This window comes from Mustela nivalis (assembly GCF_964662115.1).
Source record: "Mustela nivalis genome assembly, chromosome: 9".
Taxonomy (NCBI): domain Eukaryota; kingdom Metazoa; phylum Chordata; class Mammalia; order Carnivora; family Mustelidae; genus Mustela; species Mustela nivalis.
Genome location: NC_139028.1, coordinates 8,707,908 through 8,735,904, shown reverse-complemented (window position 1 = coordinate 8,735,904; position 27,997 = coordinate 8,707,908). Strand labels below are relative to the sequence as shown.

Below are 27,997 nucleotides of genomic sequence, written 5' to 3'. Positions count from 1 at the left end.
ATGTCCTAGAGAAGCCGCTTTTTCTTTTTTTTTTTTTTCTTTTTTTTCCTTTTTAAAGATTTTGTTTATTTATTTGACAGAGAGAAATCACAAGTAGATGGAGAGGCAGGCAGAGAGAGAGAGAGGGAAGCAGTCTCCCTGCTGAGCAGAGAGCCCGATGCGGGACTCGATCCCAGGACCGTGAGATCATGACCTGAGCCGAAGGCAGCGGCTTAACCCACTGAGCCACCCAGGCGCCCGAGAAGCCGATTTTTCTATCTGACATCCCTAGACGGTGTTCTGAGCATTTCTTCGCCCCTTCAGTGAGCAGCACCTGGGAGAAGAAAGCACAGGGCGGACTGGCCCTGCACGTCCATGGAGGCCGGGCTGCAGGGTGTGCCTGCGAGTGGTGCGTGCTCAGGCAAGGAAGCGGCCGCCCCCATCCCGCGACCTGTGCGTCTCTGCGGACGAGGCTTCCCGGTGTCTTTGCTCCTTTGCTCCTCTCTGTTGGTGTCGTGCAGTCTGGGAAGGTGGTTACGACTCCCTGGAAATCTCAAGTCAGAAAGGGACAGGCTGAGGCGGTCCCCTGAGCGCTTGACCTGATGCGTCCTGATCCCAGGTTCAGACAGGGCCAGTCATACTACAGAGTCCTGGCCAGAGCCCGGCTTCCACGCTGGCGCAGCAGACCCAGGAGACTGGGGGACCTGAGGGTGTGGAGAGAGGGCAGGGAGAGGCGGGGTCCTCCGCTTCCCTGCCCTCCGGTCCGTGAGCCCACACCCGCTGTGGGTCGTGGGCTGGGAATGAGAGAGGAGCCACGGGCATGATCTGATTGGGCACTTCTAACTATTCACACGTGCAGTAGGCAGGTCTCTACTTGGATCCTGCCCTGTGGCTCCCTGTGGCTCCCCAGCGATATTTCAGGTAACCCTACACGCAGTCTGGCTTCTTGGTGCAAGACTCCATGCTCATTGACTCCCTGGAAGTGGGCATCGTCACTCCCTCTGACTTTCTGTTCAAGGAGTGACTCGTCTTCTAACATGGGGCCTGTATCAAGTCTCCTGTCTGCGCGGACCAACTGAACTGCTTGTTCTCAGGGGTGCTCACAGAGAGGACCTCCTGGTGGCCAGGCACTGCTCGGTAGTGCAGCCCCTCTGCAGCAGACCTTTCCTGCGCCTGCCCTGAGCCCATCTGCCAGCCCTTGGGTGAAGCATCCCTCTGTGAGACACACCCGCGGCGGTGATGGCAGGTCAGGTGGCCACAGAGGCATGGGGGCTTGGGCTGAGAGAAGCTCTCTGGGCACTGGCCCTGCAGAGGCCATGAGCAGAGCCGGCGTCCCGAGCTCCCAGCCCAGGACGTGCTGTTGCCCTCGTCCCGCTGAAGCCTGCTGTCACAGTAACTTTTTTAAAGTCACGTATGCAATTTTTCTCATTTCCACCTAAACCATGCCAGGCAAGGAAAGGTACAAGCGTCTAAATTAAATCATTCTGAGTCTTCTGCAAAAGAGGAAGGAAAAATAAGAACCTTCAGACTTCAATACCAGATTTAGAGTTGTTCAGATTATTTAGGAAGGTGTGGTCTGCGATTTCTCTGTAAATGCACTCTGGTCTCAGCGATGCCTCATGTGTTCGGGAATGATTTCATTTCCTCTACAGCGGCCAGTAATAGTCACCATAACATTAAGTCAGTGAGGGGGAAAACTCCATGTCTATATGTAGACAACAGATGAATTCCTTTTCATGGCACAGTAGTTTGGGGCACTTTTCATGACTATTTTTGTAGAATTCCTCCATACGGTTAGTTACAGAGCTTCTCTGGTCCGCTCACTAAGCTGCCCCAAGTACGAGGCTGGCCATTCTGTGGTGAAGCAGTTTGGGCACCCAGACCTGCCCAGCCTTCCTAGAGTGCTACAGCCCCTGCTGTTTCTGAGCGCTGCTCCGGGCTCAAGAGTAAACCAGTACGTTGACCTCAGTCTTTCCTCACGCTTGACACTGGCTCCTTCCTGGCCTTCCCGCTCAGTGGAGGCAGCAGGGCCGGGTGACGGGCGCCCTGGGACCCTCCAGAGTCATGGGTCCAGACTCCCTTCAGCCAGTTCTACCGTGCTTGGACGTGGGTGGGGCAGGCCTCTCCACCGACTTCTCCAAAGACTCCAAAGTCTTCGTCTTTCTTGGGGAAAGAGGAAGAGACAGATGAAAAAACAGGAGCCTTAAGTCTCTTGTACACTAGAGAGTTCAAGTTCTCAGAAGCAAGGAGAGCTTCCAACACAGGCTTCTCAACTCTGGAGATTCACTTGGAACCGGTCACCATGTCCACAATGCTCGTCCTGTAGTCCCAACCTGGAGCTTCTAATGTCGAGGTCGGGGTGGGGACTGGCATGTGGACCTGTCTGAAGATTTTAATGGTAACATTCTTGCTCAGGTAGGGTTGAAAACCAGTGATTTGGATGAGCGGTTTACAACCTGCTTTTACTCCACGCTCCACCAGGGAGCAGGAGCTCCCTAAGTGACTTGGGCGGGGAGACGCTGGGCTCTCCAGGAAGAGTGTGCAGAGTTGCTCAGCAAACAAGTCTGCCCGACTTTGGATATTGACTTCCCCGTCAGGTGTCTTTGGGAGACCACCGTGCAGGCGTGGTTGCAAACACACCCTTGAAAAACTCAAAACAAGTCGGGACGTGGCAGGAAACCAAAAACGAACCACTTTTGATACAGGCGACAAAATGCATCCCTCTTAAAAATGTAGCACGTGAAAGAAGGCGGTCCCAGAAGGTTACATGCTGCGATTCATTTCTACAACTTTCTCGAAAAGACAAAAAAGCGCGTGGGCAAAAATCAAATGACTGGTTCTCAGGGACTAAGAGTGGGAGAAAGGGGTTAATGCAAAAGGTCAAAGGAATTTTTTCAGGTAATAGAGATGGTTTATGTCTTTTTTCCCCCCACTACGCTGTGTTGATTGGAGGTCAGGATGGCCCAGACTTCTGAAGTGATGCTGGCTTGTCACACGAAGTTTCAGCACCAGGATGTGGGTTGTTCGTCACCCCGGGAGGGAGGGATGAAAGACTGTGTGTGGGATGACAGATCCTGTCCCATAGGGAAGGACAAAAGATACTTCCACGGTAATTAGTGTTTCTAACGACGGGAATGTCCCAAAGAGGGAGGGATTTATTTTTCCCCATTCTTTATTATAGGAAGAACATAGGACACACACTCTTGTGTTTTTAGAAAATGTTTGAGGGGTACAGTCCACCGCTGTTAACGGCATCCAGAGGGAAGGCAGGTGTCTCGAACTTCTCCGTCTTGCATGACTGAAACCCAGCCTGAACAGCCCCTGCGTTTCCCCTGCAAACTACCCCGGCCGTCCTGTGAGCTCGATGGTCGCGTCCGCCTCAGGCCAGGGAGCCAGCAGTGTTTGGTTTCCGTGACTGGCTTGTTTCCCCCAGCGCGCCGGCCTCAAGCCTCACTCATGCTGTCGTGTGCGGCAGCACCTTCCTTCCAGGGCTCAGTAACGTTGGGCTGCAGGCGAGACCACGCTCTCTCCGTGCGGCCGTTCCTCCTCGGACATCGAGGACGCTCCCGCCTCTTGACCCTTGTGCCTGATGCTGCCGCGACCACGAGAGCAGAAGTCCCTCTCCGAGACCCTGCCGTCCGGGCTTCGGGGTCAGTATCCAGAGCTGGCACTGCGGCATCACGCGTCGCTCTGTTTTTAACTCGAGGAACCTCTGCACCGTTCTCCACGGCGGCCGCACCACTCTGTGTCCCACCAGCAGCGCCGCAGGCCTCCAGCCCCCTCCGCGCCCTCGCCAGCGCTGACAATGTTGGTTCGTTTCCACAGCGACCGTCCTGGCAGGGGTGACCGCGTGTTTGATCATTTCCATTTGTGTTTCTTTGGTGGTTCCTCACGAGGACTCACGGGCGTCCTCTCCGGTGCCTGGGGGCCGCCTGCGCGTCTCCTTCAGACAATGGTCATTCAAGTTGTTTTCCAGTTTTAAATTGGGTCATTACGTTTCTAGAAGTACTTAACATGCTTACGGCTCTTGAGTTGTTGGAGATCATTATGTTTGTTTTGGGGGTTCCCCCTTCTCAGACGTGCGGTTTACAGACACTTTCTCCCGTCCTGTGTCGCCTCGTCGCTCTGCCAGCTGTTCCCTGTGCCATGCGGAAATCCCTTAGTTTGATACAATCCGGCTTGCCTATTTTAGGGGCTTTTGTTGCCTGTGCTGTCGGTATCAGACCCGGTAAATCACTGCCCAGACCCATGTTCTGAAGCTCGTCCCCTGAGCTCTCTCACATTTAGGTCTAATCCGCTGTGAGCCGGCTTCTGTGTGCGCTGCGGAAGGCAGGGAGTAGAGATCGCCTGCGTTCGGTCCCTTGCCCCGTCCGTCTGGCAGTGTTTGCTTCGTGGACGCAGCTGTTCAAGGTCGGGCGCGTGTGTACGTACTACTGCTGTGTCTTTGCCATTGCAGAATGTCCTTCTGTGTCTTCTGTGCCAGCGTTTTACCTAGAGTCTCCGATCCTGATACAAGTATGGCCACCGCGGCTCTCTCTAGGCTGTCGTTTGCTGGGAACACCTTTTTCCATCCTTCGCTCTCGGACTTTGCGTGTCCTTAAATCTAAAATGAGTCTCTTTGCACAGTGTGCTGCTGGATCTTGTGTTTCATACTTTGTCACTGTGTGTCTTTGGGTCGGGGAGGTCCATCCAGGCTCCTTTACAGAATTAGGTAGAGAAGGACATGCCGTTGTCTTCTTGGTCATTGTTGTCCTCTGTCCTGTAGCTCTTCAAGTCCCTCTCTTGCTGCCTCTCTTGCTGTGTTTTATTGATTTTGTGTGTCTGCATGACATGTTTTCATCCTATTCTCATTCTTTTTTGTATATCTTCCTGGGGAACTTTCTTTGTACCGTGAGGCTGACATAGAATATCTTAGAGTCACAACACCCGGCTTCAAGCTGACCATGATGTAATTTCAGCTGCACACACCCAAACTACACTTTAACGTCTGCCCCCACTGCCTGATATTATGTCACAAACTATGTCTTTATGTATTGTCTATCCATTAACATATTTTTATAGTTAAAGTTATTTTTACACCTCTGTTTTAACTTGTCAAACAGCATTAGAAGTGATTTACACACTACTCCTATGGTATTTCCATGTTCTGCGTGTGTCTGTATATTTGCTCTTACCAGTGAGATTTCCATTTTCATATTTGGTGGTGCTTCTAACACCCTTCTGTTCAGACCTGAAGACCTCTCAGACCTTTTCTGGGACATGTCTTCTCCATGCTTGGACTTGTCAATTCTGAATTAGGCGCATCTGCCTGCTTCTGAAGCTTGCAAGTTTCAGGAGCTTGCAAGTTTTTGCTTCCTGGGGATCTGTCTGGAGTAATGCAGGTTCTCTTGAGCCCACTTTTGTTTCCAGCGCTGCCAAGGATTCTAGAATATTCCAAGCCCCACTGTGTCAGGCGAGACAAATGCTAGTCCCTTAGGCAGCACCGTGAAAAGTCGGAATGTTGGACTTAACACTCCAGCCTTCTCCTTCTCCCGAGGAGGGGCCTCTGTCTGCTCTGCTCTGTGCCTTCGGAAGCAGCAGCTTGCTGCTGATCTGTCCTTGTTCTCAGAGGCTGCTGTGTGTCCATCCGTCAGGTCCCATCTGTGCTCTGAGATAGGTGAGACAGAAGTCACTCCCTTGGGAAGCCCCCTGCAGAGCCTGAAGTTCAGATACTCCCCAGAGTGGAGCTGGAGTTGGGGTTTCTCTTCCACTCACCGCACTGAGCCAGGGGAACAGCCTGTGTTCTCAGCCCCCCGCTGATGCCATTTCCGTTGCACCTGGAGTAGAGCAAGGCAGAAACCATTTCCAAGGCAGCTCCCTGAAAAGCCTGAACCCTGGGTGTAATGTCATCTTCTCTCTTTCTCCCTCGGCAGAAGCTGGGAGCTGGGAGTTTCTGTCACCCGCCGGGCCAATCCCGCAGGAGGTGCTATGGTGAGTACGGGCCACAAATTTTGCTCCTATCTTTCGTCAGGCTAACTCTGCCCTCAGCAGGGGTGCAGGAGCCGCTTAACTGGTTTATGGGTTTCTCACAAGCAGAGTGGGTCCAGCTGTTGTTGAATCAGAGTCTTCAGGTGGGAAAGGACCCCCGTTCTGCCTTCCTGCTGTTGTCGTGACACAAAGGGCTCATAGCCTCATGGTGGCGGTGGTTTGTATACATTTGACAAAATCACCAACATATACCTCTTACTGCATGTACGTTATACACATCAATAAAACTGGCTAAAAATAAATTCATGAAAAAGTGAGGTAACAAAAAAAATTTTTGAGACCAGCAGTATGGCCTAAACTGCTCCTAGATACCTTCCTTTAGTACGCAGCAGCCTGCAAATCCACCACGAAATTCCACGGAGAAATAACATCGTGTGGATAAGATTTTCCGATAAATGAGCTATGCTCACTTTTACTGGTTATTTCTCTCTTCTCAAGATTGATTCCAGCCAGACTGTGTTTTCAGGACAGTGAGGAAGTCCTCACGGGGGCATCGCCATTTCTAAATGGAAAGTAAGTTGCCTCCTACACACAGGGCTGCGCTCTCGGTGCCTGAACAAATGTCTCACACACAGTAGATGGTCAGTAACATTTCTTTGACTGAATGAGTAAAAGTTTCTTCTCCGACAGTCCACTGTCAAAATAGTGAAGCAAATTCGGCCTTTAAGTCAGATCCTTTTGGAACCTTGGCGTGCAGTTAGCTGCATGGTCTTAGTCTGAGCTCGTTACTCCCGCCTGCAGAACGGGGTAAGGAGAATCCTGCACACGCGTAGTGAGCTCCCCACCAGCTGGACAGATCACAGCTTTCCATGGTCTGAGTGTCGCTACCCCAACAAGAATTCTCACTGGTTCTTTTCACACAATAATCGTAATCGGCTGATTACCCGTGATTTGTGTCCATTCCAATCAACAATCAAGACACTTGAAATGCTAGCTAGACTGGTTTTTTGGAATCTTACACTTTTCCCCTCAATCTGATTACATGACTGACTTCTAGTGCTCACGGTTGATAGAGTCTGCAGTGGCTAACATGAACTAGACGTGCAGTAAATGTTGGCTTCTTTGATTGCACGTGTATAGCCGTTTTCGTGCCCTCAAATCTCTCTCCTTGGCCAACTAAGATCTCAAGAACCGCAGGGAGAGTGGAGCCTGGGCGGGGGGCGTCTGGTCTGCTCAGACCTTACTCCGTCTGCTCTCCTCTACAAGCCTGAGGCTCCCAGTCCTGCGTGTGCTGTCCTCTGGCCTCCTGCATTCTTGTATGTCCTGGAGGTGGCTTCTGGTTCCAACCTGTGCTCTGCCATCTTGACCTCCTCATCCATGTTTTCCCAACACTATTTGGTTTTTTGTTTTTATTTATTTTTATTTTTTATTATGTTCAGTTAGCCACTGTACAGTACATCATTAGTTTTTGGTGTAGGGTTCAATGACTCATCAGTTGTGTGTAACACCCAGTGCTCACCACATCACGTGTCCTCCTTAGTACCCATCACCCTGCGACCAACGCCATTTGTTGAAGAGACTTTCTTGTGTACGTCCTTCCCTGCCTTGTCGAAGATTAATTGACTATATAACTGTGGGTTTATTTCTGTGTTTCTGTTCTTTTCCATTGGCTTAAGTTTCTGTTTTGTGTGTACCGTACTGTTTTAATTACTTCTGCTTTGTAATATAACTTGAAAACTGGGATCGTGATGTCTCCAGTTTTGTTTTTCTCTTTCAAGATTGCTTTGGTTATCTGAGGCCTTTTCTAGTTCAAGGAAAGTTTTTAGAATGGTTTGTTCCAGCTCTGTGAAAAACGCTATTGGTATTGTGATAGGGGTTGCATTAAGTCTGTAGATTGCTTTGGGAAGTGTGTTGGGTCATTTTAATCTTAGCCATTCTGGTAACTTGGAGTGGTAGCATTTCACTGTGATTTTATTTATTTATATATTTTTAAAGGTTTTATTTATTTGAGAGAGAGAAAGAGAGAGCGCAAGAGAGCACAAGCAGGGAGAGTGGCAGAGGGAGAGGGAGAGGCAGGCTTCCCACTGAGCAGGAAACCCGAGCTGGGGCTCCATCCCGGGGCCCTGAGATCATGACCTGAGCTGAAGGCAGAGGCTCAACCGGCTGAGCCACCAGGAGCCCCTTCACTATAATTTTAATGTGCATTTCCAAACTGTATGTTTTCATGTGTGTATTGACCATTTAAATAGTCTCTATTTTGTTAAGTGTCCTAGTTTTTTTGCTTATCTTTTTAAAAATTGAATTATCGGTCATTTTCTTATTTATCAGTAGTTTTTTTTTTTTTAAGATTTTATTTATTTATTTGACAGATAGAGACCACAAGCAGACAGAGAGGAAGGCAGAGAGAGAGGAGGAAGCAGGCTCCCTGCCAAGCAGAGAGCCCGATGTGGGGCTCGATCCCAAGACCCTGGGATCATGACCTGATCCGAAAGCAGAGGCTTTAACCCACTGAGCCACCCAGGTGCCCCTTATCAGTAGTTTTTAAATATACTCTGTATATTAATTCTTTGCCACGTGTATAGTATATAAATACATGTGTGTGTATTTATATACTAGAGATTAATGAACAACACAGGCAATCTGAAAGCCAAAAGAGAAAAGATGGACAGATACAAAATTTTTGGTGTTCAGAATAATGAAAGACACCAAGACACCATGTTATGTAACAGACGCTGTGTGTCTATATATATATATAGACACACACATATAAAAATACATAATGTTGCATCCCATATATGATCTCTCTATATAATTGACTATAAGAATATACTGTATGTGTCATTGAACTGGCCAAATCCATTCCTGACTTAGAAAAATGAAATAAATGACATGATCACACATACACACTTATAAGAATGATCAGACCAACTCGATTCCCAATACCCCCAAACTAGAAATAATGAAATATCTGGGTTGGGTAGAAGAATGGTGACATTGCCCTAACCTGGGACACCACACAGCAGAAAGAACGCATTTCAGCTGGATTCAGCAGCACGAGAGAAGGATGTCAGACCCAAGGTAGCACATATGCGGATTCTGTTTATATAAAGTGCAGGACCTGGCAAAGCAGCTACTCATTGCTCGTCGTCAGATAGAGTTCCATCTGGTGCGTTCTTCCGTTCGGAGGGCCGGGCAGAGCCAGGAAGCCTGGGAAGCTGGACATATTTTCTCCTGGTGAGGGGGCAGGTAGTCACCTGTGCTGTGTGCCGAAGGTTTGCCCACCTCCCCACACGTCCCAGTCTCTTCCAGCGCACCCCTTGAGCGGAAGGACTTCGGTCTGTTGTGTTTACTGTCTGGACCATCGCTGCCACATGGCAAGTGCTTGGGTTGAGTGACAGACGTTGTATGTTTTCCCAGGGAAGGGGCAGACCCCAGGAGCCACAAACCAGATTTCGGTGTTGCGTCTACTTTCCTTCAGACACGTTGCTTGTCGATTGAGTTCTGCTCTGAAGGGACCGTCTGCGGAAGGAGCCCGGTTACAGATGCAGATGCAGGGAAAACCGCTCTGGCCTGGTCCCGGGGGTGGCTGCCCAGCTGTGCGGCAGTTCCAGAGCTCCCGGAGCACCGCGGCTGGTTCTCAGCAGCACGTCTAGACGGCCGTGAGGAGCTGAATCGTGTGTTAGGGGAATCCGGAGGAACTTTGGCCTGTACTCAAAATGGGGATTTTCAGAAGAGTTTGGGAATTAATCTATAACAAGAATGACATTTGAGAACTTGATGTGGGACAAAGGCAGCGTTCGATTTCTGTTGGGGACTTGATGGTGAACTTCGCAAAGTCGTTCTGAGACAGGAGGCCACGAGAAGAAAACGCTAGCTTCCTCTTCACACTACATACAGAATTAAATTTGGGATCGATTAAAGATCCATGTGTAAGAAAGAAAAGATACAAGACGTGAGGAGATAATTTATGAGAATCTACCGATCAGTCTGAGAGTGAGGCGGAGACGCACTTGAGCAGGGGGCGAGTCTAGACGCCCGCAGAGAAAGATGGGCAGACACTATCACATAGGAAACTTCTCCTCCGACGTTTGCAATGTTACAAGACACCGTAAGCTGAGTCAAAATGACAACCTGGAGAAAATATTTGCTGTGAATATAATAGATAAAGAGTCATTTCCTTTATAAATATAGAAGAGCTGTTACAGATTTGTGAGATGAAAGAAAGCAACTCAGTAAGAAAATGGAAATATGAAGACTAAAGTCATGATCAGGAAACGCAGAGAACACGTGTACCTGCAGATGTCTCGTAGCCGCAAAACGCACGTCAAAACTGCAGGAAGATGCCATTCTGGTATTGACAAGACGGGCGAAAATGAAATCGGCTAGATGAGCGAAAATGAATTCACACTGTCATTTCTTTGGTTCTTTAGGGAGTTTTTTGGACGTTTCATCCTTAAATGCTTTTCAAAGGGTGAAGGGAAACTTAATATTTCCCTTAGAAGTTTGGGGATTTCTGGTTGAGAAGGTCAATAGCGTAGTTGGAAACCCAACCAAGCAGAGGGCAGCTGCTCACACACAGGAAGGCAGGGCTGGAGCCTCCCCCCAGTGCCCAGCTCCTAGGGAGGAGTGAGCCCCCCAAACAGCCCCCAGAACCCGTGTACATTCTCACCTCTCAACATTTTCTTCCTTTAAGAGATACTCTTTTCTACCCTTTGTGAAGAAAAAGACAAAATTTGTGGACAAAACTGTGGGCAAGGCAGAGAGTGCAGAGTGTCCTTTTGATGTCTTGTCAGATCTAATTGAATAGATCCTTACATTAGTCGCATTTTTATGTTTTGGAAACCCAGTCTTCAGTACTCTTTCTTCATGCTCTCCAGTGTACAAAGCCTAGCCTGATGTTCATTTTTCCTGGGGATCTCTAACTGCCCCAGACTATCTCTACCTGCTCTGAATGACCAGAATGACCACATTTTTCAACCAGGAGCCCTGAGGTTTCTTAAAAGTGCTGGGAGGCTGGGCAAAGGCGAACGCTGAAAAGCGAGAGGGACGTGTTGCTGGGGGTGGTCCATGTCACCCCGCTGCCTGTTGTAGGGCCTGTTCCTCTCATACATGAGGCAGCATGTTAGACTTTGCAGCCTGTGTGGTCTTTGTCCCAATTGCTCAGCTCTGCTTGGTGGCAAACAACCAGCCGTCGACGCGACAGAACGGAACGAATATGGGTGTGCTCCAATAAATCCTTCGTAAACACCAAAACTCGGTCTTCATATAATTTTCATCTGTCTTGATGTATTATTTTTCTTTCAGTTTTTTTGCCATTTTAAAATGGAAAACTGGGGCGCCTGGGTGGCTCAGTGGGTTAAGCCACTGCCTTTGGCTCAGGTCATGATCTCGGGGTCCTGGGATCGAGTCCCGCATCGGGCTCTCTGCTCAGCAGGGAGTCTGCTTCCTCCTCTCTCTCTCTCTCTGCCTGCCTCTCTGCCTACTTGTGATCTCTCTCTGTCAAATAAATAAAATCTTTAAAAAAAAAATAAAAATAAAATGGAAAACTGTTCTCAGCCTGAGGCTGTGGGGGAGCAGTGGGTGGACCGGACTCGGCTCACAGCCGCCTCTGGTGTGGGGGTCCTGCGGCTGCTCCGCAGATCATCTGCCGTCCGTACTGTTGCTGTTGTGTCGTTTGCCCTGGGTCTCATGTCCTTAACCAGGTGGTAAGCTGAGGGCAGGTGTCTCACACTCCTTTGGAAACCTCTCAAGGACCAGGTTCATTGTTGGGAGCAAAGCAAGCTCGATGGACGCTGAGCAGGGGAAAGGGGTTTGCGGGCCACCAGCCTGGCCCGAGGAAGGTCTGGGTAGAGGTGGCTGCTCCTTTGAGCAGGTGGGAGGTTCAGGCAGAAGCAAAGGGAGCGGCACCTCAGAGAAATCCTTGAAACACACCCAGGGGATGAAGTTGGATGCCACATAGCACTTTGGCTAAGATCGAGAGTAACCAGGAGGCAGGTGCCCCTTTCCTGTCACAGCGAAGCCACCAGAAAAAAGCCAGCTCTGACCTCCTTGGGGCCTGCAATGCCCTTCTGTGTCTCTGAGGATCAGGCGCTGATGAGGGAAGCTTTGTGTCTTTTCTCCAGGCTGGTCCGTTGATAAGGGGCCCCTTCGTGCTGTTGGAGTGTGGTCTCCCACAGATGGCTCGCTTCCCGTCTTCCTCACTCTCCATGCCCTCTTGCTCCCGGCACGCACACGGGCACACAGACATGTGCGCACACACATGCGTGCAGGCACACACATGCAGGCACACACACGCAGTCACACACATGTGCACACAGTCGCACACATGTGCGCACACAGGTACACGCGTGCACACGCACACACGCACAGGCCTGGGCAGGCCTCTGCCATGGCAGGTCCAGGGCTCATCTTTGTATTCACGGCGCCTGGGAGGTTGCTGGGGCACCCCGGGGCTCGGCAGCATTTCCTTTTCTTTTCTCGGAGGGGCTTCTAAATAGCACCTCCCTGAATGCCGCCGTTCAAAGGTCTCTGAAAGACCTGATTTTTGTCAGGTTTGGCCTTTGCCGTGAGAGATCACGGAGGGACAGAAAGGAGAAGAAACTAGACTAGGATTTTTACGTGAATCCTCACAGATGCCCCTTTAAACTCCAGAGCGGTGGGCCCCAGAGCACCGCTGCAGGACCCCTCCCTGGAGGTTCCCGTCAGGAAGGCCTCGGGAAGGAGCCAAAATCTCATCGGTCTAGCAGATCCCGAGGGCAGGCTGCGGCTGCTGGTGTGGGACCACGGCTTGGGAGCCTGGAGCGCGTGTTCCAGAAGACCAGCTCCGCATCTCCCCTCACTGCCAGCAGTTTGGGAGTCCATCCTTTGCCTTGGTGGCTTGCAGCCTTCCCTCTCCGGTCCCAAACCTCCGGTCTCCATCCCCGCCACATCGCAGCTCTGGCCGGGACAGAAGGGGATTAAATCCACGGAACAGGATCTACCGAATCACCAAAAAGAACCCGACGAGCTTCCATCCTATTGCACGAAAAACTGACAAAAGCTTTGGTTAACATGGAGGAATCAGCCTTGAAGAGGGAGTATATCTGAGCTGATAGAGGGATTCTCCAAGAGGAATTTCATCTACGTGGAAAAGAAGCTGTCCCCCCAGGAAATAATGCTGGCCACCCCCACCCCTCTGCAGGGTGTGTATTTAATACCCTGGGGGGGTGCTGTAAAAGGAGGGAGGGAGGGGCCGATCCTGGAGATGTCCAGGTCATACTTTTTTTTTTAATTTAATTTTATTTTTTCAGGGTTCCAAGCTTCATTGTTTATGCACCACACCCAGTGCTCCATGCAATCCGTGCCCTCCTGAATACCCACCACCAGGCTCACCCATCCCCCTACCCCGCTCCCCTCCAAAACCTTCAGTTTGTTTCTCAGAGTCCACAGTCTCTCATGGTTCGTCTCCGCATCCCATTTCCCCCAACTCCCTTCTCCTCTCCATCTCCCAATGTCCTCCGTGTTATTCCTTATGCACCACAAATAAGTGAAACCATATGATAATTGACTCTCTCTGCCTGACTTATCTCACTCAGCCTAGTCTCCTCCAGTCCTGTCCATGTTGATTCAAAAGTTGGGTATTCGTCCTTTCTGATGGAGACACAATACTCCATAGTGTGTATGGACCACATCTTCCTTATCCATTCATCCGTTGAAGGGCATCTTGGTTCTTTCCACAGTTTGGCGACCGTGGCCATTGCTGCTATAAACGTTGGGGTACAGATGGCCCTTCTTTCACTACATCAGTATCTTTGGGGTAAATACCCAGTAGTGCAACTGCAGAGTCATAGGGAAGCTCCATTTTTAATTTCTTAAGGAATCTCCACACTGTTTTCCAAGGTGGCTGCACCAACTTGCATTCCCACCAACAGTATAAGAGGATTCCCCTTTCTCCATATTCTCCCCAACACTTGTTGTTTATGGTCTTGTTGATTTTGGCCATTCTAACTGGTGTAAGGTGGTATCTCGATGTGGTTTTGATTTGAATCTCCCTGAGGGCTAATGATGATGAACATTTTTTCATGTGTCTATTAGCCATTTGCAGTTCTTTGGAGAAGTGTCTGTTCATGTCTTCTGCCCATTTTTTGACATGATTATCTGTTTTGTGTGTGTTGAGTTTGAGGAGTTCTTTATAGATCTTGGATATCAGCTCTTTGTCTATAGTGTCATTTGCAAATATCTTCTCGCATCCCGTGGGTTGCCTCTTTGTTTTGATGACTATTTCCTTTGCTGTGAAGAAGCTTTTAATCTTGATGAAGTCCCCAAAGTTCATTTTTGCTTTTGTTTCCTTTGTCTTTGGAGACATATCTTGAAAGAAGTTGCTGTGGCTGATATCGAAGAGATTACTGCCGATGTTCTTCTCTAGGATTCTGATGGATTCCTGCCTCATGTTGAGGTCTTTTATCCATTTTGAGTTTATCTTTGTGTATGGTATAAGAGAATGGTCGAGTTTCATTCTTCTACATATAGCTGTCCAGTTTTCCCAGCACCGTTTATTGAAGAGACTGTCTTTTTTCCACTGGATATTTTTTCATGCTTTGTCAAAGATTATTTGAGCATAGAGTTGAGGGTCCATGTCTGGGGTCTCTACTCTTTTCCACTGGACTATGTGTCTGTTTTTATGCCAGTACCATGCTGTCTTGGTGATCACAGCTTTGTAGTAAAGCTTGAAATCGGGCGCCTGGGTGGCTCAGTGGGTTAAGCTGCTGCCTTCGGCTCAGGTCATGATCTCAGGGTCCTGGGATCGAGTCCCGCATCGGGCTCTCTGCTCAGCAGGGAGCCTGCTTCCCTCTCTCTCTCTCTGCCTGCCTCTCTGACTACTTGTGATTTCTCTCTGTCAAATAAATAAATAAAATCTTTAAAGAAAAAATAAAGCTTGAAATCAGGCAACATGATGCCCCCAGTTTTGTTTTTCTTTTTCAACATTTCCTTAGTAATTCAGGGTCTCTTCTGGTTCCATACACATTTTAGGATTGTTTGTTCCAGCTCTTTCGGAAAAATGCCATGGAATTTTGATTTGGATGGCATTGAAAGTGTAGATTGCTCTCGGGGTGCCTGGGTGGCTCAGTTGGTTGAGCAACTGCCTTAGGCTCAAGTCGTGATCCTGGAGTCCTGGGATCGAGTCCCACATCGGGCTCCCAGCTCAGCGGGAAGTCTGCTTCTCCCTCTGACCTCTCCCCTCTCATGCTCTCTCTCTCTCAAGTAAATAAGTAAAATCTTAAAAAAAAAAAAAAAAGATTGCTCTGGGCAGTATAGACATTTTAACAATATTTATTATTCTGATCCATGAGCATCTTTTTGTGTCTTCAATTTCTTTCATGAGTGTTCTGTAGTTCCTTGGGTGCAGATCCTTCACCTCTTTGGTTAGGTTTATTCCCAGGTATCTTATGGTTCTTGGTGCTATAGTAAATGGAATCGATTCTCTAATTTACCTTTCTGTATTTTCATCGTTAGTGTATAAGAAAGCCACTGATACTTCGAATGACAAAGAAATCTGCCCTCAGCAAACTAGCCTACAGCTTCGCCTCTCTCTCCTGCGTTCTACATAGGCCAGAGGGCACTTCTGAGCCCTGGATGTTAGAAGGCGAACACTACATCAAAAATCAATGATATACTTCCTATATGTCGGCTAACTGGACATGATGGAAATAACACACATGAACATACATATGTAAATAAACATCAACCCCGTCTTGCCCTGGCTCACATCCTCCACATCCAGCTGGTAACCTCAGGACTGAACTGGAACTGTAGCAACCCAGGGCCCGGCTTCCCTCCCCAGTTCCATGTTAGATGACCTCCCTGCCATCACGCACACACACACATGCCCACACGCGCACACTCACACACACACACCCTGCTCCCCACGTTCTCTTGGGCTTCGCACATTCTCCTCCCCCTTCCCTTCCCTCACCCTGCTTTCCCTCTATAGTCTCACCTGTCTAAGACCCCCCTTACACTTCCTCTGGGAAGACTCTCCTGACCCAGAGGAGAGGCTACGTGTCCCTTGCAGGCTGCAAAACGACACAGTGACGGCCTGATCCCCACAGGCCCCCAGGGGCGGCTCCCCCAGGATGTATCTTTCTCAATTGATTGCAAGGATCTGTTTACTCCTTTCTCCCCCATTCCACTGTGGGCTCCTTGAAAGCGAGAACCATGTCCCGAGAACCTGAAACCATACCTCACACACGGTCAGTAAAAACAGAATTAATGGATGAAGAATATTATGTTTTTAAAAAACAATATCCATGGAAATTTTGAATTAAAATTTTTATTCTAGAAAATTCGGAAAATATGACAGCATGCCAAGAAGGAGGTGAAAATCATTTGTGATCCCCTGAGTCAGGGGATACTGAGGTAGCTCCTTTTAGTTTTTACATTGGGATAGTCCGTAAAAAGGAGAATGTAGGAGCCTTCTGGCAACAACGTGTCTTGCATAGGGAGTGGACTTGAAAGACCAATTAGATGAGGGTTCAAGCTCTGGGTGTAAAATCACAGGCGTGCCGGCAGAGGGATGGGAGAAGGAAGTAGGAGGTGGTGGCAGGACCTGGAAATGGATTCGAGGGGATGGATAGTGGGACGTGAAGCAGGGGACACGGTCTGCTGACCTAAAGGTTAATAACCTGTTACGGAAATGGAAGATTTTGAGATTGGACGAACGGAGGTGGCCTGCTGTCATGTGTTCCTTCATCAAATATTTATCAGGTGCTGGTCTGCTCCCAGCACTGGTCTGTGGGCGAGGGTGAGGACTAGATAGGACCACGGCCACTCTAGAGTCCCACGGCAGAGAAGTCACTTCCCTGTCCTCAGGTCAGCTGCACCGTAACCTCCGGACTGTGCAAGACGGCAGCCGTCCCCGTAATTTCTGGAGAAGTCAGTGCGAGAGCCGACTTCCTGATCACGGGACGGGGCTTGCAGACTCTCGGCAGGTAAAACGAGCCGTCCGTCTGTATGGATCTGGGCAGCACAGCACGCTAGCACCGTCGGAACACCTTCTTCCTTCCAACTCATGTAATTGCCTCCCAAGCCCCTAGCTTTTGCCCTGCAGTGGGACGCGACTGGGTATCCATCAGCACTGTGCTCCCCGAATTGCAGCTCTGTATTTCCGGGGTGACAGGTGCATCTCTGAGCACAGCAGCAAACCGCTGGCCCTCCTCTAGCTTCTGCTTGGGTGGCCACCGCTTGGTCCCGTGGAGAGAACGGGCAGATTCAGGCTGGGAGAGCAGTCGAGGAAAATTAAAAAGTCCTTTGTGGAATTTTCCAAGAGTAGACAATTCCTTTAATTCCCCCATGCAGGCATATATGTTCAAGGCTGCAGTCCAAGTTGTGAGCCAGCGTCTTTTTGGCCAGTGAAGAAAGAAGACACTTGCTTCAGATGGAAGTGTAAAAACCCTTCATTATGCAATGACTAGTTTCTGGCTGGTGCCAGATGTGAACAGGTCAGTTCCTTCATGATGAAAATTGGGAATTAGCCTCACTTTGAAGAGACATCCTCTAATAAAAAATTCCATTAGTAGTCAATACCTAGAAAAACCACAGAAAATTTCAGAAACTCCTGAAGAAAAAAAACCAAACAAACCACTAAATAAATAAAATGGCCCACTTGTGTAACACTGGTTTACACAAGTGTCCATTTTGTGAAAATACTCCAAGATCAGTAATTTGAGATTTATAGCTTGGACACTTTTTGTGTATCTATTATACAGCAATACAAATTTTATTTAAAAGCAAAATTGCTCCAGATATAGGGTCTTCTCAAAAAGAACAAGAACAAAACAAACCAGGAAGACCCGTCTCTGTTTCTCTGACAAGGAGAATGGTGGCTGCCTGGGGACAGGCCATTGGCGTGGTCGGTGAGGAGCACCTTCCTGGCTTCCAACTCGGGAGTCAGTGAATGTGGACATGTCACCTTCCAGTTCCACTTCCCGCATGAGCTGGTTGGCTGCCGGCAGATTATTCGGTCTCCGAGGTTCACGGAACTCCTCTGCAAGAGGGGAGTACCATCGACGTCCCAGAGCCGCTCTGCCCGTGAACAAGGTGATGTGTGCAGGGGCTGGTCTGGTGCACGAATATCCCATCCTCACTTTCTCCAGAAATGGCCCCTTTCACACCGTCCCAGACATGCCCAGGTCTGAGCACCCAGTGAGGTCAAAGGGAGATGCTCCTGGGACACATACGCCAAAGACCGGAAAGCAGGAGAAGCGCCAGGCGCTGGCACTCGTGAGCACAAGGAAAATGTGAAAGGCTCCCTGTCATCACTGAAGGCCAGCCAGACGCGGCCGTCGGGATGCCAACACCAACAAGGAAAGCTGAAATTATAGTATGTGCTCACTGTGCAGATTTTCCCCACAGAAAAATAGGGGGAATAAGTCAAAATATAGCAATACGATATATCCAAACAGTGGGCTTTCCCATGGTGTGAGTAGAGCAGGGAATTTGGGGTTACTTTTTGGTGCTAGTCTTACAGGAATGCTGGTTGACTCATTAAAATCGAATCAATGACTGTTTTCTTGTGTGTCGTCTTCTGACATGGGGTTTGGGATCGTCTGCTGTTGGCAGTATGTCACATTAATTTGCTTTTCTTGCGATGGTTTTCCCTGAGTTTTCCATTCTCCTGCGTTTGGTGCCTGAGCTAACCCGATCCAGGTTCATGCAGCAATAGAATTAGCTCTAAAGCCTTCCTGGTTCCTCCCTTCCTTCCTGGGGGACCCATGGTGGCCTTCATCTTCTCTGCCCTTCCGTGCCTTCTTGATGTCACGGATAGCCTTGGCCCGAAGCTGCAGACTGGTGGGCTCACATGGTGACCTGAGGGATTTCCTCCACATCATACATGACGGGGTCAGTGTCCCCCACTGACAACTCATCTCCTTGGGACGAGGAGGTTGTGGTCTCCGTGACTTCTGTGCCACCGTAGACCCAGCAGCGTGTATTTTCTGTGATGTGTTTCTTATGTAGGGGCCACTTGCTCATGTCAATTATAGATGAAAGTCACTCAGGAGCCAGCCTGGGCAGGAGGGACACCGAGACCGTCCTCTCTGTCCCTGAAAGCAGGGGGTGAACGTTCAGGTGAAGGGCGCCCTGCCCTCCCTGTTCCCGGAGGTAAAGACACGTCCGCATCACTGGAGATGGGGCATTTAGAGCAAGAAGGCCGTGTCCACAGCCCTTGCAAACTGTTACTACTGGGCTCTGCCAGCCCAAGTCTGTTTACAATTCCTTAGCAACCGAAGCTCCCAGAGTTACGTTTCCTTTGTCCTGCCGGTGCCTCACAGCTCCGTGCGCTCTCTGCCTCGAAAGTGTAACAGCTGCCCCCCCCCCTCCCGGGTCGTGTCTTCAGGTCTCAGTCTCGTAACGGGGCTCTGTGTGCACATAATAAACTTGGGCGTTTTTTTTCTCCTGTTAATTTGTGTCATGTAAATTTGCTTCTTCATCCAGATGGAAGAGCTTGAAACTCAGAGGAGGAATTTTTCCTTCCCTTCACTTCATTACTTTATAGTAATGGTCGATCCCATCAACCTGTGACTTAAACACAGGGAATTTGTTATTTAAAATTATGTAATGTTTAAGTGCAAAAGTTACTCCAAAGGTGATAGCATATGTGTCGTTGGGTGATAAGGTCCCAGCCTTGGCTCAGTAGGACCCCTGACCTTGACTGTGCCCAGTGCCTTACAGCCTTGGGCTGACCTTTACCTCTTTAGGGCCATATGAAGGGGAAACAGATGTAAGAAAGTCTGATTCTCTGACCTCAGCGTCTCCAGCCCGTTTGTTTATTGTCACTACAGAAACAGGGGCTGGCTCTCTGGAAGGCTCCTGCCCTCTCACCCATCAATCTGAGCATATGCTACAATGATTTTTCCTGTCCTGTGTCGGTGGGGACAGGAGAGTGAAGGCAGCAGCTCTTGGCTGGGGTTTGGGACTGGTTTCTGCCACTAGAATGCCAACCAAGGGGCACCTGGGTGGTTCAGTCAGTTAAGCATCTGCCTTCTGTTCAGGTCATGGTCCCAGGATCCTGGGATCGAGCCCCACATTGGGCTCTCTGCTCAGTGGGGAGCCTCCTTCTCCCTCTCCCTCTGCTGCTCCCCCTGCTTGTGCTCTCTCTCTCTGTCTCTCTTTCTCTCTCTCTCTCAAATAAATAAATAAAATTAAAATTTTAAAAGAACTCTAGCCAAGAGGAAAGCATAAACAGTGAGGGGAAGTTAGATTGCATGCATCACTTATGTTAAATCCTCACCTAGTAAACCAAGACTTAGTATCTAACTTGTTACAGTTTCAGCTCCCCCAGGAATGTAGTCTCTAACCAGCCAGTCTGGAACATCCTGGTTAACACTAGGAGGTCGTCTGTTCATAGACCCTTCCTGTTCCCTTTAGAGAGCAACCTTGCCTAAAACAATGTATTCTTTGCTAATAATTCCCTTTCTTCCCTACTCCTTCTCTGCCTTAAAAAAAAAAAACAAAACTGTCCTTTTCTGCAGCTCGATAGTGCTCCCCGTCCTTGCTAGACAGGATGCCTGACTCGTGAGTCGTTCAATAAAGCTGAGTAGAGCTTCACGTGTAGTTGACTGAATTTTGTTTTTTATCAAATATGAGCAAGAAGGAAAAACATGGAAGACGGTATGGCATCTAGATTCTTAATGAGAGAAACCAGAGGGAAGGACGGGGTGAGTTATTCACTGGAGAGAGAAGGCACGAAGGGTTGCATGTCGGATAAATGGGCTAACAAACAAGGCCCCCCTGCTGACAAAGGAAGGCGTCTGTGATACCAACTGCATGAAAAAACTCATTTCTCTAAAGTTCGCTGAATGTGCGTTTATGAACGGAGAGACTCTGAGGGGAACTGACCTCCGTGGTGACCACCTCATGCCTGGAACAGTAGCTGATAGTCGTGCTTCTTGCTTCGCATGGTTGACCCCTTACTCTTCTCCAGACGTCTTTTGTAGTTCCAGTGTTTTATGAGGGACATGCATTATTATATAAATCAGAGAAAATAGTTTAAATTTCATTGTCAGAAAAAGAGAAATGTTTGCTTATTTTCATTCCAGGTGATGGTTCTCTTTCTCTGTCACATTCCAGGAGCCACTGAATTCACCGTGTGCGGAAACTGGACGGGGAGGGCACAGAAGTCATGGTGTTTGTGTCAGACACCGCACTCGGGCAGACTCAGCAAGGATATGGCGCCAACGGAGGGCTTCGAAGTCGGGAGGAAACAACTCACTACATTCCTGGTGTAGGGGAGGCAGAACTTGACCTCCACCCACCTTAGGGGTTCAGTCAGAGCTCTTAACAAAAAGGTAGATGAACAAGAGAAAAACCGTGAACTGCATGCAGCCCACATCATGCAGGAAAATCCTAAAAAAAGTAACTCAAGAATGGCTGCTCAGAGTTCCCGCTTGTAGTCCGTGTTCAACAGGGAGCAATGCGTTTGCAGAGAGCGAGACAGAGCAAAGCAGTCTTGGGCTTCCAAGAGCAGCGACTGAGGGACGGTAAGCGCACGGGAGCACATTAATGAATTGAGATTTGTTCACACACTCCTCCAGCCTGACTCTGGTAAAAGGAGAATTTATGTCTTGCCTTTAGGCAGAAAAGGGGGAGCTTTTTCTGCCTTTGCTGTTTCTTAATTGTTTCCAGCTCAAAACAATTTTTTATGCCAAAGAGACATATTTTAGGATGACATATTCTCCTTGAGTGTTTCAGACTCTAGGAAAGAAGTCAGAAGGAAAACAATCTATTCAGCCCGAGACGTGGAAGCAAGAAGCACAGAGTCTACTAGAGGTTTGCAGAGGCTTAAAGCACAGGTGTGGGCTTTGTGGACATCGTGTTTCCAGAACACACACGGATGTGTCCTGGAAGACCAGCTGCCCTGGGACTGACGAAAAGTAGGATCAGAGTCTTTCCCGAGGCAGACAAGAACTTGACCAGACACTTCGGGAGCTCTCTGAACTTCCTTGACTTATGTTTAAAACACGGTTGTTTGGGCATTGCTGTCACTCACTAGGAGATATTTTCCATTTGTAAAATGAATTCTAAGAATGATTCATGCTTCCTTGCAGGGCTTAGTAATCATCTGATGGAGCTGGTGTTAGGAAGGAGGAAGTTCTTTGCTGTCTCCGCAGAGGGGATCCTGGTCAACTCGGGCTGGAAATCCCAAGAGCTTGTTATTCATAGTGAAACTGAGATGTGAAACTTGGGTTTGTGAATTTTCTTGGGGCTGAGGAAAGGCCTCTCTCCTTTACCTGTACTTGTCTCAGACACATGTGCACAGAGAGCGTCCCCCTTCCAATTTCGTGAATCCATACCCAGGTGACTTCATTCGGTGTCTGCTTGTGTGTGTGTGTGTGTGTGTGTGTGCGTGTGTGCGCATGTGTGTGCGCTGCTGCTGGTTCGTGCTTTCCCTTCCCTAGAGGCCCCACTTGTCTTCCTCTGCGTGGGCCTGTGTGATTGTCCAGCGTGGCCCCACACAGTTTACTTCCGGCCAAGACCCTGGCATATCCCAGTGAGAGCTCTTGCCCCAAAACGGTCTCCCTCGAAAGCTAGTGATTCCGAGTCTTCTAGTGAAGACTGGTTAGGACCGCACATCTCCCCAGTGGAGAGCCTTAGGTCAATGTTTTGAAGTTCTTCGTGTCTTTTAGAGTGCTCTATGGCTGTGAAAATGTCCCCAGTATTGGTAGCTCCTTCAGGCGTCATTGAACAATACCTGGTAGAAAAATTTGTTGAAAGGCAGCTGAGAGCGAGAGAGGCTTCTGGGGGCTCTAATTTTTGGAGATGGAAATGGCTCAGGAACTGGAGTGGGTAGGTCTTTAAATATTTCACAAGTTTGCCTTAGATCACCCCGGACTTAAGGACAGGCATAGAAAAGGGACTTGTTGCTGCAGACCTGTGAGCCTGTGTCTACACTAGGTCTGGGAATGTCCCCTCCGTGTTTTTATTTAAACTCCTTTAATATCAAACACCCATTTATTGATGGCTTCGTAATACTATCTCTTGGTGTTCTCTGAGGCTGAAGAAGGGTTCATGACGATTGCTAATTTATAAAATAGATACTTTTCTGGAAAAGTTAGATAAAACATTTAGAATATTAAATTCAAACTATATGGATATTAAGGATGATGATGATAGAGCACACCTGCCACGTAGAAAGGACCATGTTAACTAGCCTGTATATGGAACACGTATGACTCTCAGTCCAGCTGTGCCAGATAGGATGCATTTTTAAAACATTTAGCCCGAAATCCGAGCTTCCATCTCAGTGGGCTGGTGGGAAGCTAAGCTTCAACCGTGCTTGCCTTCCGTGGTCTCTGTATTGAGTCACAGAGGCTGCACACACTTTCACCTCTGCCACATGTTGCTTCCGTGGCCAGGGCCCCCTTCGGAGGAGCTAAAAGCCCCAGGCCCCGATTCTGTCTGCCTGCTGACCCTCGCGACGGCTCTGCGGTCCCAGCACAGCCTTGCAGGGCCGCTGTGGCGTGTGGCCCGGCTCTGCCCGGCACCTGGAACCCACGGACCCTCCCCTCCACTTCCAGCATTGGCTCCGTGTAGAAAACATCCTGCTGTTCTGAACCCATAGCCATTTCGGTGCATTCCGGTGCCCGGAAAGAAATCAGAACGAGGATAGTGCCCTCGGCAGCACAGAAGTTGAGGCAAGAAGCACAGACGGAGCTGGTAAGCTGTGTGAGTGCGGCCTGAGGGACAGGCAAGAGACAGAGGAAGAGTAATGTCATGCTTTAAAATTATCTTCCCTCACTCTGGAGGAGAACTGTGTGTGTTCTCTCTAGTTGAGCCTCTGTCTGCTGATTTGTTTTCTCTCTGGGTTGATCTAACCACAGTACAGCTGGTCAGTGGATTGCGTGACGGTCACTACTTTCTACTGACACAAAGTTGGACAATTTGCCTTCCCCGGTCTCAGTAGTGTCTCTGGGATCCAGGGCTCTTGGCTTCACACACGTCTCCTGGAGGCCGAGCCTTGTATCATCCCTCTGTGAGACACCACGTCGGACCAGGCAGAACTGGGCTCTTCGGTCAGTTACTGACCAGGCCCATGGGGTTCATGCTACCACAGGCCATACACTCTCAGCACCGTATCTCCCCCAAGTGGGTGAAAATTGGTCAGTGGGTGCAAAAACATCTTCATTTTCATATATAAAGGACAGATAACTGTAGAACCGATAAACAAATACATAGTATGTCTCTGGTATTAAAATTTCATGGCAGGAGATCTGTTTGTTTCAATAAGGAAAGAAGTGTTGGGAGTCAGTGCCGTGGGTGTCAGGAGAGGACGAGAACCGGCATTCACGGACAGCCTGCTAAGGGGCCCGTCGCAGTTCCGGGCATCGTCCTTACTTAGCCCTCCAAATGGCTGTTTACAGACGAGGAAGCTGAACTTACATGACTTGCCCAGAGCCACACAGTCTGCAGGGGGCTTAGCTGAGGGCCGCGGCTGAGTGTCTTTCCAAAGCCCGGCTCTTCTCGGTCAGCCAGGCTGCGGACTCGAGATCACGGACGTCTGTGTCACCGTCCCCACCTGGCGTGCTGACCCTGCGGCGGGAGAGCAGGAGCCGGAGAAGACACAGTTGGCTGACAGCACGCGTGTCCCCCCCACCCCGTGTCGGCTTCGTGAGGTGCGCGCAGGACGCGGGCTTCCTGCTGCGTTTCGTGTCTTGGTTCCACTCGCTGGGGGAGGAAGGAGATCACAGAGAGACACCACGGTGACCTGGACTGCCCTGTCTTCCTCCCTCCACTTCCCTTCTGCGGGCTGCACCCGTGGGAGCATCCTCGCCCCCGAACGGACACGCTCTGGCTTTCTCGCGGGAACGTTGCATCCTCCCGCGGGGGCGTGGTGAGCCCGGAGACACGGTTTGGGGACGAGCCCTGGTTTGAAAGGCCGAGATTTCTAACCCGTTGCTCTGACGTCCTCTTGCGGACTGCCGCCGGGCAGCTCTGAGCCGGGTCGCACTCCAGGTCGTTCTGGAGGAAGGTGGGGGCTCCGCGAGCGGCCCCGCCATCCGCACGCACTCTGCAGCCAGCTCCATGCGGGTCTGTGCTGGGCGGACGTAGGGGCACTTGAGGTTGAAAACTGTCAATGAGGTGACTTGGCTCCTCTGTGAGAAAAGCTGGCCGGTCTAACTCAGCCTCGGCACGACCCACGTTCAGGGACAGAAGTCAAGGGGGAAGGCAAACGTTGCGCTTTCCCTGAGGTCTTGTCACGTGAGGGAAGGCGCTTTAGTGGAGCCGGTCATTTATTCTTTACAAGACCTTCATATTATCCCCATTTTACGTATAAAGAAAATGAAGCATGGAAAATGAGCCACAGGCCCACGGCTGGCAGGGGTGACTCTTAGTGTCGTGTTCTTCAGGGACGCTCTGGGCCGCTTCCTGCGGAGCTCGGGCAACAAAGCCCCTTTAGCAGCAGGACCCCGCGCCGCCCAGGCCGGGGAGGAAGGGCACGGGCAATTCTCCCGAGAGCAGCCCAGGTCGGCCTCCCCGGGGCATCCAGCCTCAGTCAGGACTGCAAGCTCCTCCTGGCCCCCACGCTGCCGGGCGACAGTGTGGCTTTCACTGAAGAGACTGAGAGTCTCATAGGGTCATCGGTGCTGTGTTCGCAGTGGTGAGAAACCCACAGGAAGACGGAAAGCTGAGGAAAAATTAAAGGGAGCCGTGACAAAATCATATGTGTTGTAGCAACAAGGCAGGACAGAGTCAGGAGACCTCCCAGATGTCTCCTTAGGCAATTCACTTCCTTTTTTCTGGACTCCCAATTCTTCGTCCATAAAAGGAGAGAGTTAACCTGCTGAGTGTTCCTCCTGCGTGAAGACTGTGGGAGGAAGGGTCAGCTAAGGGATTTCTTCGTATTTTCGGAAACATCCCTCCTCTCTGGTCCTTGCCGATGACCATGCAATATTTGCCTCTAGAGCCTCAGGGATGACCCCCAAAGAGTTGCAGGTGATTCTATCAGGGAGCTGCCTGCAAAGGTCCTGGTGTCCGGCCCAGGAAGGAAACAACACAACAGAGAAGCCTTGTGCTATGGAATCTGCTTTTTACTAAGGAAGGTCTTACAGCAAGTGGTCCGCGTCATGAGGGTCTCTGGCCTTGGCCATTTTCTGTGCTTTTGTAGAAACGCCTTCTTCACAGGGAGCTCGCCAGGGACCCCTTGACTCTAATTTCCGTCAGTGTGTCCCCCGGAAGCCAGTCATAACTGTGTAGCTCCTTCGTACACAGGAGAGAGGTCTGGGCACGCAGGATACCGTCCTCCTCGTCTCCATCACCAGCCTCTTCTAAGCATCATACCTATGAGAGCAGTAGAGGAGGGAGACTAGCAGGTCGCGGAACCCGTAAGGTGTGTCAGGCATGCGGATAAGTGTTCTTCCCTATAATTTAACATAATCCTGGTAGCAACTCGGGAGGTAGCTGCTGTTTTTATTCAATTTCACAAACAGAGAGATTAAGGCTTAGGAGATTAATGATTGTGAAAGATGGCAAAACGAACACAGATTCTCAGGCTGGTGGACTTGACCTGCAGAACCTAAGCTCGTAGCCCTTACGATGCGTTGCTCTCTGGCTGCGCGAGTGGTCCTTCTCCCTCATATTCAGCTCGTGTGGGGGTATTTGGTAAGCCAAGACCTGTGGCCATTAAAACCGGGGTCTAGTTTTGTTTCTGGTTTCTTAGACACCTTCCAGGGAGGATGATTCCCCCTTTCTTTGTATCTTGGGCAGCTTTTGCCTTGTATCTGACATCCGACACTTTCTAGACTTCCTGAAAGTCTTCCTGAACCAGACCGGTTCCTGCTAGGAGTAAGACCGGTTCTTGGCTGCTTTCGGTGTGGTTTAGGAGCACGTCTTCTGTGTAGCAAGCCCTCCCACAAAGAAAGCTTACTACTGACCATCGCGAGGCCCTCTTCTCCAACAAACGTCATCCGTGCGTATTTCTCGAGCACCTACCAACGTCACGGCAGTTTTTGGCTCAGAAATAGGGTGGTGGACAAGGTGGATGGAGCCCGCCCTCACGGAGCACCATTCTTGCTGGCGGAGGATCTGCCCCTCCCTGACTTTCTGATCAATCCCGTCTTCTCCAGCTTTCTAGCCAAACCACCATGGTCCTCTCACGGTTCTTGAGTCAAGATCGGTGTCTGACAGAACTCCCTTAACAACACCTCTGCGTGACCGTCCCCTCCCGGATTATACAGCCTCGGGGTCCTTTCAGGCCCAGAGGAAGGAAGTGAATATCCACGAGTGTGTGCAGAACACCCTCGGGTTCCTAACACACCCTCTCTTCTCATCATCGCAAAAGCTTAAGGAGGCAAAGATCATTACCCTCATTTTCAAATGAGATATCTAAAGGTCCTAGGGGTCAAATCGCAGAGCCTGACAAGGGCTGAGCTGCAGGTGGGAAGTCAGCCACCATGCTGCTGCCGTGCCCCTGGGCTGCCTGGAGCATCTGCCTCGGGGAAAGGCAGGGAGCAGCCCGCAGTTCCTGGGCGGGAGAGGAGGGCCACAGCTTGACTGAATCATAACCCACCACTCCGGGGCTCCTCCACCTCCAGCCCATCCGCACAGAGCAGGGAGGCAGCCCCCCGGCTCCCACGGCTGCCTGCAGAGTTTCTGCCTGGATTCTCCGCTATTGCGGTCTCTGAGGCTTCTCTACCGACTGATGGGCAGATCCTGAGCGAACCCAGCAACCGGGCCAAGGCCAGAGGAAGCCAGGCCGAGAAGGAGTTAGATTCAGCTTGGAGAGGATTCTTCTATTCCAGCAAAAGGGTTTTATTCATCTGACGTTTTACCTTTTGTTCCTTTAAAAGCCCATCACCTATAGAACGTATAAGAAAATAATTACGGTAGGGACGCCTGGGTGGCTCAGGTGGTTGGGCAGCTGCCTTCGGCTCGGGTCATGATCCCAGTGTCCTGGGATCGAGTCCCACATCAGGCTCCTTGCTTGGCGGGGAGCCTGCTTCTCCCTCTCCCTCTGCCTCTGCCTCTGCCCTGCCATTCTGTCTGCCTGTGCTCGCTCTCTCTCCCTCTCTCTCCCTGA

At 49.9% G+C, this 27,997-nt stretch overlaps 1 protein-coding gene across 1 annotated transcript in view; it reads right to left on the bottom strand.

The window, feature by feature from the left end:
* Positions 1 to 27,997, bottom strand: part of DYNC2H1 (dynein cytoplasmic 2 heavy chain 1) — a 670,805-nt gene that overhangs the window by 421,681 nt on the left and 221,127 nt on the right. The window lies entirely within an intron of this gene.